Source organism: Macrotis lagotis, chromosome 1 (assembly GCF_037893015.1).
Source record: "Macrotis lagotis isolate mMagLag1 chromosome 1, bilby.v1.9.chrom.fasta, whole genome shotgun sequence".
Lineage (NCBI taxonomy): Eukaryota > Metazoa > Chordata > Mammalia > Peramelemorphia > Peramelidae > Macrotis > Macrotis lagotis.
The window spans coordinates 300,031,508-300,042,560 of record NC_133658.1 but is presented as its reverse complement, the minus strand read 5'-3'; the positions used below and the strand labels follow the sequence as shown (position 1 = coordinate 300,042,560).

At 34.7% G+C, this 11,053-nt stretch overlaps 1 long non-coding RNA gene across 5 annotated transcripts in view; it reads right to left on the bottom strand.

Moving 5' to 3' along the window:
- Nucleotides 1-1,360: 1,360 nt before the first annotated feature.
- LOC141505445 (uncharacterized) overlaps nt 1,361-11,053 on the bottom strand; it is a 182,695-nt gene continuing 173,002 nt past the window's right edge. For all 5 annotated transcript variants that reach the window (XR_012473605.1, XR_012473604.1, XR_012473603.1 and 2 more), the window contains one exon: nt 1,361-9,366. This is a non-coding gene — a long non-coding RNA (uncharacterized LOC141505445). The remainder of the gene's footprint in view (nt 9,367-11,053) is intronic.

Below are 11,053 nucleotides of genomic sequence, written 5' to 3'. Positions count from 1 at the left end.
CAAGAAACATTCATGAAGCAAAGATACATAGATAAAGGTAAGTTGCTGAAGCAAAATTTATTACACTTCAGCTAATTTTTTTAAAAGCTGAGGCAGCAAAAATTATCTCAGACAAAGCAAAAGCAAAAGTAGATCTAATTGAAATAAATAAACAAAAAAACCACATTGTGCTGAAAGGTACAATAGACAATGAAGTTATATCAATACTAAACATATAATGCACTAAATGATATGCCACCCAACTTTTTTTTCATTTTTATGGAACAATAGGATTAAATGACTTGCCCAGTGTCACACAGCTAGGAAGATCAAGTGTCTGAGGCCAGATTTGAACTCAGGTTTTCCTGACTGCAGGCTGCATGCTTTACTCACTGCAATACCTTGTTACCCAGCATCCAAATTCTTAAAGGAAAAGTTAAATGAGTTACAAGAGGAATAGTAAAACTCTACTTCAACATTTTCCTCTCAGAACTAGATAAATCTAACCTAAAAGAAAAACAAGAAAGAAGTTAAGGAGATGAATAGAATTTTAGGAATGTTAGATATGATAGAGCTCTGGAAAAAATTGAATGGAATTAGAAAGTAATATTTTTTTTCTCAGTGGTACTTGGCACCCACACATAAATTTTATCATAAAAACCTCACAACCAAATGTAGAAAAGCAGAAATGTTATATGCATCTTATTTATATGATAATGCAATAACAATTGCATTCAATAAAGGACCATGAAAACTTAGATCAAAAATAAATGGAAAATTATATTATTCCTAAAAAATGAGTGGGTTAAAGAATAAAACATAGAAACAATAAATAATTTCATTAAAGGGAATGACAACAATGAACCAACATACCAAAATTTTTGGATAAACTCAAAGTGAAACTTGGAGAAATTTTATATCTCTAAATAACTATATCAATAAAATAAAGTACAGTCTATGAATTGAGCATGCAACTAAAAAACCTATGAAAAGAACAAATTTAAAATCTCCATCAAATTGGAAATTTTGAAAAACAAACAAGAGTTGAAGAATATTGAAGGTAAGAAAACTATTGAGCTAGAAATAAATCTAGAAATTAGTTCTATTGGAAAAATGTTTTAGAAGTTATTATGGAAGAATCCAAAAAATAAGCTAATTATTAGGATCTATTGTGCCCAATAATATGCCAATAAATCTGACAATCTAAGTAAAATGGATGAATATTTTTAAAATAATATAAATTGACCAGATAATCAGAAAGAGAACAGGTACCCTAGAAAAAGAAATTTATAAAATCATAAATGAGCTTTCTCAGAAGTTCTATGGATTCACAAGTTAATTCTACTAAACTTTTAAAGAACAATTAATTCCAATGCTACATAAATTATTTGGAAAAACAAAGGAATCCTACCATATTCCTTTTACAATACAAATATGGTTCTAATACTTAAATCAAAGAGTGAAGAACAGAAAAACTATAGACTAATTTCTCTAATGAATATTGAAACAAAAACTTAAAAAAAATACTAGCAAGGAGATTACAGAAAAAAACCACAAAGTCCCTTTACTAAGATGAGGTAGGTTCCATACCAGGATCAGAGAACTATCTTAGGTAGTAAATAACCATAGTTATCTAGTAAATGACAGTAAACAACACACAAAAATTCAGGCTTTTGGGAGAAAAACTTACTATTTGACAAAACTGGAACACTGTAAAATAGATTGATAGAAACTAAGTATAGACCAATATCTCACATTGTATATCTAAATAAGGTCAACATGGATACATGATTTTGGCATAAAGGGTGATAAAAAACAAATTAAGGGAACATGGAATCTTTTATCTGCTAGATTTATGGATAAGGGAAGAATTTATGACCATCAAGAGAAAGAGAGCCTTATGAGATGTATAATGGATAATTTTGATTACATTAAATTAAAAAAGAGTTTTCCCAAACAAAACCAATGCAGCCAAGATTAGAGGGAAAGCAGAAAACTAGGGCAAGGAAGGACTTTAAAGCAAATGTTTCTAATAAAAACCTCCTTTCTCAAATTTATAGTCAGATTTATAAGAATATGAGTTATTACCCAATGGAAAATGGTCAAAGAATATGAACAGAAGAAGAAAACAAAGCTATAGTTGTGTTAAAAAATGTTCTAAGAAATGCAAATTAAAACAATTCTGAGGAACCCTCACACCTATTGGATTTCTAATATGACAGAAAAGGAAACTGATAAATATTGGAGAAGATGTGGAAAAATTAGGGTACTATTGAATTGTTGGTGAAGTTGTAAACTGATCCAGTCATTCTAGAAAATAATTTGGAACTATGTTCAAAGTACTTTAATACTGTGCATACCCTTTGACGCTACAATATCTTCTAGGTCTGTATAGCAAAGTGATTAAAGGAAAAAGGACCTATTCCCTTAGTCTTGTTTACTAGAAAACTAATGAATTAGCTCACAGTTGCTGCACTATTTCATAGCTGTACTGAATTATTTTCTTTTTCCTCTGCATGTGAAGGTTGTTCTTTCTCATGGAAGAAAGAGGGGGTAGAGAGAGAGAAAAAGAGAAAGAGAGACAAAGAGAGACAAAGACAAAGACAGAGCAGAGGGAGGATGAAAATTGCCATTGGAGTAACATTCAAACTTAGAACAGATCCCACTCCTTTTCATCAAACTCACTTCTGCCTATATTGATGTCTCCCTTCTTTAACTACCTTTCTATAGCACCATAATACACTTTCATCAACACTAGCACTTGATTAGATGTTATTTTGTAATTTTCCATAATTGTTTCAATATTCTTTCTCCACCTAAACTGTAAACTCCTTGAGATCAGGTCTGATAGTTCTCTTCTGTCACCCACAGTGTCTATATAACATAGTATGGAACAACCTTCACATGCAGAGGAAAAAGAAAATAAGTCAGCACAGCTATAAAATAGAACAATAATTGTGAGCCAATCCATTAGTTTTGTAGCAAACAAGAAATGATACTGAGATTTTTCTTTCACTTATAAAACTTTCTCTGAATCTCTTATGTATTTACACTCAGTTGTGTTCCATCCCTTTCCAACACCAGAAAGTCAGATGGGACAGAATTTCTTTATAGGGCATAAATGAATCTAAGTCTCTCAAGTGGCTAGATGGCAGAATGCACAGGTTTCCTGTAGCCAGGTGTTTGTTTCCAAAAGTCTCATTGTCAATCAGTTCTTCTTTTAAATTGTCCACATCATTGCTTTAATTCTCCAGTTTTGCAGATGACACCCATTGGGTCATTCATTTCTCAGGTGTGTTTATTATGTATTATTATTATTACCATTTTTCAGGTAGGGAAAAACAAGGGTCAAAAAGAGTAATTGATATACCCAGGATCATACTGCTCTGCCATAAATGCCTGAGATGGAATAAATATCAGATAACTAATACAGGTCTCCTTACTACACACACACACACACACACACAAACACACACACACATGCACACACAAATACATATACACATATGTAACCCTGGAAAAGTAGTGTTTTCTGTTGTCAGTTAACTAACTAGGTCCATTTTTAACCAGAAGCAATATTAGACTGTGAGTTGCTAGGCACAGCCTGTAGTGGGAGAACATTGCATTTAAAGCTAGAATAAACTGGGTTCAAATCCCATCTCAAACATTTGCTAATTCTGGGCTTCAGAAAATGTCATTTAACCTCTGTCTGATTCAATTTCTTCATTTTTAAAATGATAACGTCTATTTCCAACATTTTGTTGTGAGGACCAGATTATAAGAGGATCATGAATTAGGAGGTACAAAGAAGGAATTTAGGTACTCACTATCAAGTATCACAAGCTAGGCTTCACTTATATGACTCCTTTGCCCTACAATCCTCTGGGCACATTATGAGTGTGATGATTCAGACATAACATGGATTGTATATCTCTGCTGAGAGTGCATATCTTCTGGATATCTGCCTTTACAAATGATTGTTGTTGCTAGGCAGATTCACAGGGACTGAGTGGAAGGGAGACCTTAGTACGATTGATCATTGACTGGTCTAAACTTTGATCCCTACCTCCCAAGGACACTGTGATTAGTAAAGTGTGATAACTTTACACACCTTAATCAAATGCATTTTGCTAAATTCATAGTTTGTTAACCTTGTATTCCTAATTCTAAATGCATCTCATCAAGCCAGATTGGTACATTGGTACATTGATTCAACCAGTGATCAAACCTAGATTCACTTCTGTCTGCTAAGGTTAAGTCAAGGTCAATACTCCTATAAATAAGAGAATATACAAACTACTTGGGAAACCCTAGGACACCATATAAATGCCAACCATTGTTATCATTGTTGCTATTATTATTATTAGAAGGAGAATGAGGAAGACACTGGGAGAATAAAGAAATTGGAGAGACACAGAATTCATTTTGGGTTGTTGTTGTTGTCATTCATTCTCTAAGAGGATCAAAATAACATGACTTTGAGTCAAGTTACAGTGTGTTGACTATGGCAAACCAGATGAACATGAGGTTAGAATGCCTACTACACATCAGGTATGCTCATGTAAACTTTGGGGGGTGGATTCTCTAAATTTTGCACCTCACATTTCTTTTGACTACTACAATTCTGTTTTGCTCATGGAGTACAGTGCCCTCTTTGATGAGGGCATGCCATGCTGGGCAGTCCTGTGCCAATATCTCTCATGCCACACAATCAATTTCAAAGTTTTCAAAAGATCTTATGAGTATCCTTGTATCACCTTTTCTGACCACTATATAAGTGCCTGCCTTGTGTGAGTTCTCCATAAAATAATCTTTTTGGCAAACATATATTTGGCATTTGAACAATGTGACTATTTGCACTCTATCTGGGAGAAAAGTGATCAAGGAGTATCATAACTCTTGTCAGATATATAAATTCATAATACACATTCATAGTGTCTAGTCGGCAGAAAGGTACTGAGCAAGAAAAAATACTATCAAGTCATGAACAATGAGGCATGGGCAGGAGGGAGCAAATTTGTTCACTGGAGCAGAACTCAACTTTAAATTGACATTAATATTCTCATAGTATGTTTTTGAACATTTTGTTGCTATAGCTTCCCCTAAAATTGAACTCAGCATTCCATCTGTCTAGAATGCCTTCTCTCTTCATCACCCCTTCTCAAATCTTTAGCTTCCACCTTCTCCATAAAATTTTATTGAACCCCCTAGCTTTTAAAACAGTGAAAAAAATCATCCTTAAAAAACAGTATTCACTATGTAAATTAATATTTACATATATACTTAAATATTATATCCCCTAGTAGGATGTTAAATTCCTCGAAGATAGAGACTCTGCTTTTGTCTTTATATTACCAGTATTTAATCCAATGTACTGAGGACATTATTTGCTCATTTGGATTGAACAGAACAAGCCTAAGGGATGGTTGATCCCAGTAGAATAAAAGCTCCTTGAGAGCAAGGTATTAATTATTTTTTGTTTTTGTATCTCAAGCGCCCAACTCAGTGTCTAGAAGATAGTAGATAGTTAAAACACATTTGAATTGTGGAACTGAATTTAATCCTGGTCTGGCAACTTACCTTTCTACACCTTTATGATCCATCAGGCTAATTGTCAGGAGACAAAATCATTGCTGTTCTTTCCTGCATCATGGTAAAGTTCAAAGCAAGAAGAAACTAATGGAACCAAATAAGATAGCATTTGCAAATAAATAAACCAATTAATTAACTACTTAATGAATAAGAAGTGGTAAGCACAACTCCTAGGAATAATTAAGTGCTACATAATTGCTTAGAAATGCTCAAATCCAAGTAGAACACTATCAATTCTTTAAAGTCTCTTTCCTGAACCCAATTCTGGAAGTATTTTCATTGGCACCTACATAACAAATATCTGCCCTTGGCCATGATCTTCATACCTGCAGAATCATCGGTCCTTGTCTGATATCATTTGTTACCATTTTAAAGTCTTCCTCACATAGAATCATAGGATCACAAGTTCAAAGATTTGGAACTAGAAGCAGTCTTGGAAGCTATTAAATTCAACATCCTTTACAAAAGGTTAAGAGATTAAGGCAAAGAGAGGTTAAGTGTCACATGGTTCCTAAGTTTAGGTAGTATCTGAATTCACCCAGTCCCACTTATATGGTTCTTATAACTATCTTAGCCCAAGGTTAATTTCTCAGCCTTATTCTTTCCCAAACCTGGGAATTCTGGTGGCATAAGCCATCACCCAGAACACTGGTCAACCTTTTGTATCTAGGAAGAGGAGAGATTTCACTTGGAGATTGCACTAGCAGAGATCTAGTCAATAGAAGGAAGATAGGCATTGAAAGCTCCAGAATATCATTCAGTAGAGGACCGGGCTGGCTTCTGGGTGTTGGAGACTGTGTTTGCAAGTCAGCATCTGTCAGAAAAGATTAATGTGTCAAGTAGGCTGCAGGCCAGGGTTTATTTTTAATAATCTGAAGAATTTCTTGTTATATCAGAATCATATTCAGCTTCCTTGGAAATGGGGAGAAATGTTGCTTTTCCCTACCCTTATAGAATTCTAATATCTGGGAATCTGGCTTTAAAAAATATCACATTTTCTCCTGGTGTATAGCCTTCAAGAAGAAAGAGCTGGAGGACATATTAGGGGAGGTGTGGAGATAATGGTAATAATGGGAGGAAGAAAAGGGATATCTATACAGATACAAAAGACTTTTGGTCTCTATTTTCAGGATAAGAAGGAATCCTAAAATGAATAGCAGGTTAAAAAAAAGTGGCAAGGGGCTTCATGAACCTAGGACCCCAGAAAAAAATTCATAGATCTCCAGTACCTTCATGTTATAATGAAGTAAATTGAGAACCTTGGAGCCACAGTGTTTTACTCAAAGTTATAAAGAAGAATAGGTTCTCAATAGGGAAATTTGGCCATAATTTAATAAGTAGATGAAACTTCCAGTTTAGTAAACACTAGTATTCCATCTTTTGTACTATTCATTGTGTTAGAGAGTTTACTAGAATAGTAGTTCTCAGACTTATTTTTTTTTTTAGGTTTTTGAAAGGCAAATGGGGTTAAGTGGCTTGCCCAAGGTCACACAGCTAGGTAATTATTAAGTGTCTGAGATCAGATTTGAACCCAGATACTCCTGACTCCAAGGCCAGTGCTTTATCCACTACGCCACCTAGCCGCCCCATAATGAATTTTTTTTTTTAGTTTTTTCAAGGCAATGGGGTTAAGTGCCTTGCCCAAGGCCACACAGCTAGGTCATTTAAGTGTGGAGATCGGATTTGAACCCAGGTACTCCTGACTCCAGGGCTGGTGCTTTATCCACTGCGCCACCTAGCCGCCCCTCTCAGACTTATTTTTTGTTTTTGTATCTCACTTTTGCATTTTGCTTAGAAAGGCTTGCTACTCAAATCCAAATAGAACACTATCCATTCTTCAAAGTTCCTTTCCTGAGCCCAACTCTGGAAATATCTTCATTGGTAACTATATGCCAAATATCTGTCCTTAGCCACGATCTCCACACCTATTAATCTCAAAAATTATTGAGTGGCTCAGAAAGGGTTTTAGTTTATGTGAATTATATTTGTTGATATTTGGCATATTAGAAACTAAAACATCCTAGTGTAATTATCAAAATAGTTTTGACCTCATAGATACCCTGAAAGGCATAATAATATTCTAAGAACCACTGGCCTTGAACTTAGAAAGGTTACATGATTTATCCACTGTCATGTGCTCAGTAAATGTCAGGAACATAACATTTGTTGCTACCAATTAATTTTGGTGTTTTGTTCAGCTTTGTGAACTATCCTTTCAGTATTTTGGTTATAAATAATTCCATAAATTAATGTTGATAGTATTACTATTTTTACTATAATTTCATGTTCTAGTCATGAGCATTGAATATCCCTCTATTTTTTAAAAATTTATTTATGACTTTAGCCACTTCCTACATTCAGGGATTTAGTGTTCACTGTCCTAGGGCTCTGGCTGAGTATCCTATGGGAAAACAGGACTGGCCCTAGTTGGGTTCCGATCTCCTTTCCTACAGGCACAGAGTGGCCCCACTCATTTCCTTCCTTGACTCCTTTCCTTTTTTACTTTTCCTGGGTGAATCGATGACTGACACTATTTTCAGACTTGGGGGAGATTAGAAAGGATCTTTTAGACAGAATTTCTGCTGCCTTGGTGCTCTCTAACTAGGGCCCAATCAAGGCAACATATTCCCCTGCCTCTTTTTCTTGTGTCTGGGTAAAATTGTCAACCCCCTTGTTATGGGCTGGGAGAGTAGGACTAAAGCTAAAAGATCTCTGTGGTGAGGGGGTGGGAGGGGAGTGGATAAATCAAACTATGTTTTCAAGCACAAGCCTGTGGGTTGTTTGATGTGTCCCTTAGGGGAGATTGAAAGCAGGTGTTGGATGAACAATTGAGACCAAGAGGATGCCCATCAACGGGGAGGCTGAATAAGTTATGGCATATGAATGTAATGGAGTATTATTTTGTTGTTAGAAATCATGTAGAAAACAGTTTTAGAGAAACTTGAGAAGACCTCCATGAACTGATGCAGGATGAAGTGAGATTTACAAAACCAATTTATAACTATGATAAAAAGTGAATAATTTTGAAAACCTTAAGAACTCTGATTAATGAAGTGATCAACTGTGATTTCAAAAGACTAGTAATGGGGGCGGCTAGGTGGCATAGTGGATAAAGCATCGGCCCTGGAGTCAGGAGTACCTGGGTTTAAATTCAGTCTCAGACACTTAATAATGACCTAGCTGTGTGGCCTTGGGCAAGACACTTAACCCCCTTTGCCTTGCAAAAACCTAAAAAAAAAAGACTAGTAATGAAGCATGCTATATTCACTTCCAGATGTAAAAATTATGTTCTAAATATGCAGAATAAAATCCACATTTTTTGGCATAGCTATTATGTAAATTTATTTGCTTTACTATGCTTATTTATTAAAAAGATTTTGGTTTTTTTTTCCTTGCTGGAGGCAGTAGTAGAGGGAAAAATGTTTGTTAGTTGAAAAAAAAATTAGACTTTAAAAGAGGATAAATCTTCTTTAGTGTTAATTCATTAGGCTTTTTGCCTTGTTGAGTTTCTCTTTATTTTCACTTCTGTGGTATTTGTTATGATTCACATCTGATATATAATTCCACCTCTAAAGAGGAATTTTGTTTGTTTTTGAAAGTTAGTTGGGCCTTCTTCTTGTTAATTCTTTTACCAAGAAGTCCTGAAACATTTGTTTATGAAGAGAAGGTGGTCTCCAGTCTAAATTCCAGCCCTTCTTCCTGAGAGTTCTCTCCTTCCCAGAAGCCTCTAGGTCTCATTCTTATGAGCAGGAATTTCTTTCACTGAAGTCATTTGATTTGCAGATAAATGTGCCCCTGAAAATAAGAAAACATAAGTAAAGGAATGTGATTACTTCTCAGAATGTGTTTATCTAGATAAGAAATATCAAATAAGAAGTTCTACTGATCCAAATATTATCATGGTTGGTATATTATTTCCTACCCATACCTACTCAGTGCTTATATTGAGAATCAGTAGGCCTCTGTTCCATGAATGGAAGAGTTTATTCAGCAAGAATATTGAGGTCCAACCCAAATATTAACTCCTATAAGAAACCTTTCCTGATCCTACCTCTCTCAATTGTCCCATGCCACAGTATAATGATGATAATAACTGATACTTATGCTAACATTTTTATGATTTGCTAAGGATTTCATGTTTCCTTGATTCTGACAACAACCCTGTGAAGTTTATATTATTATTATTATTATTATTATTATTATTATTATTATTATTATTATTATTATTATTCTCATTTTATAGATGAGAAAATTGAGACTTAAGACAGGGTAAAGAACTGAGAGGTAATATAATTCAATGGAAAGAATAATTTTCTAGATCTCTTTCAAATGCCATCTCTAATGTATTATACTGATATGATCTTGGGCAAGTCACTTGAACCTCAGAGTTTAAAATAGGGAGTCTCTAAATTAGGGACTTTAAGTGATTAGCCACATTCATACATAGTCTCTTTATACGTAAAGTAACAGAACTGGTCAAGATGGCTTCTGAGATTTTTTTCCACTAATTGCCCAGAGTCTAACGTCTAAAGTTCTGAGTTTGATACCCTATTGTTCTTTTTCCTGTGAACTTCACTGATCACTTTGTATTTTTCATATAATATTAAAAATAGTTTGTGTTTAAGTCTTAGCCCCTTGGTAGAACTCAAATTCCATTAAGTATCTTATCTAAACCTTGTCTCTACTCCAGAAGTACACAAATAATAATAATTTGTTGTTGAATGAAATATTCTCCTGAGTGCTGAACCTGGAGTCAAAAAGAATCCTCTTTGGCATTTCAAATCTGGTCTCACATATTTACTAGCTATATGACCCTGGTCAAGGCATTTAACCCATTTGCCTCAGTTGCCTTATTTGTAAAATGAACTGAAGAAGGAAATGCCAAGCCCCTCCAATGTCTTTGCCAAAAAAAAAAAACTCAAAGAGGGTCACAAAGAATCAGACATGACTGAAAAACAACTGAGAGCTCCATTTCCCTGATCAAAAATATCTAATAACTCTTCACTATTTACAAGTCTAGAGTTCTGAATATCATTCAGGGTTCTCTGTCCATATTATAATCACAATTTTTCTCTCCAACTCTTCCTCCTTATACCCCAAAGGGAATTTTCTCCTCCAGTCAGACTATTCTCCTCACTATTACCCATATCCTTTCTTGTTTATGTCTTCTACATCTACCACCACACTCTTTTCTCCAAAGGGAATGCCTATACTTTTCCACCTATTCAAATCTTACCTGTCCTTTAAATTCTAGAAATCTTTACTGTCTAGTCACCTCAAAGTAATCTGCCCCTTCTTTTGGCTTCTTCAGTTCTAAGAATCCATGCTATTCTCTTGATATTTATCATACCTGATATTATTAATGATCATTAATATATTAATTATGAGTTAAGCACTTACATTAGATGAGCTATTCTAGGTATCCCCAAAGTATGGTCCTATGGTAATCTTATTGATCTATTGTATCTTAGGGATGAACTTG